Below are 1,106 nucleotides of genomic sequence, written 5' to 3' on the forward strand. Positions count from 1 at the left end.
GTTGGTGGTTGGAGGAAGAGAGGTTTGGTGGGAGTGTTTTTTGTTGGGGGGATGAGGGGGGGGGAAAAAAGAGGGTTGGGGGTAAACAGGTTTGGTTTGGTTGATGCGAGGATTTTGAGAGTGTTTGGTGTGGGGGATAAAGGGACTGTTTGTAATAATAAAAGGGGATTATTTGGTGGTTAAGGGGATGGAGGAGTAGAGGGTTTGATGAGCAAAAGGGGGGGCTCGTTTTTTAGTGATGTGGGTTGGAGAGATGGCTGTAGTTTGCTCAGATCAGTGAATTACATAAACTCGTTGTTAGATATATTTCTTTGTGCAGTGTTGAGAAAATAAACGAATAGCAGTATTACTATACTGAGCAATATGCGTGTTTTGCATGCATTTGTATACTGCATGTCTGGCAATCTCATTTTTCCTTTCATTTTTTTCACCTGGTCCCCTATTTTCAAGTTTTTTTAAGCTCTCTTCTCAGGATTTTTGTTTTCAACTCTTTTTTTAAAGATTCCCCAGTTTGTAAAAGTTTCTTTTCATACAGCCAGAATTTCAACAAGTTTCTTCCTTTTTTTTAAACCCCCCCAACCTGAACCCCTTTCAAAATTTCTCCAGATTAGTTGTTTAACGGGATTTCCCTTTTCCCTGTCCCCAGGAACATGAAGGGGAAGGCCGCGGGCTGCACGACGCGCGTATCGCCAGCAACACTTTCCCCGGCCTGTTCTCCAAGTTTGGTTTACAACCCGCTTACCCCGACCGACCCCCACCGACACACGTGAGGGCCCGGGGGACACCACAAAATCTTGCCTTCTGAGTATGAAGATCTCGTAAGATCTCGATGAGGTGTGATAAGAGTCAGAAAACTTGATGAAAGATGTTAAGAAGATATATGGGAATAAAGGAGGAGATATTGCTGTACAGTGGTATGGATATTAATAAAGAATAAAATTCATATCTGTAATGAATGACTTTTCACTTTACAACGCAATGTCATTACGGTCTCAAAAGTGACTACACGACTGATTTCCTATTAAACATTATTTGCACTGGATATATATTTCTTCAGGTGTATTGTACATTTTTTTTTTTTTTTAATAATCAGTATTTAAGAAGCT

This window comes from Penaeus monodon, chromosome 24 (assembly GCF_015228065.2).
Source record: "Penaeus monodon isolate SGIC_2016 chromosome 24, NSTDA_Pmon_1, whole genome shotgun sequence".
NCBI classification, from domain to species: Eukaryota; Metazoa; Arthropoda; class Malacostraca; order Decapoda; family Penaeidae; genus Penaeus; species Penaeus monodon.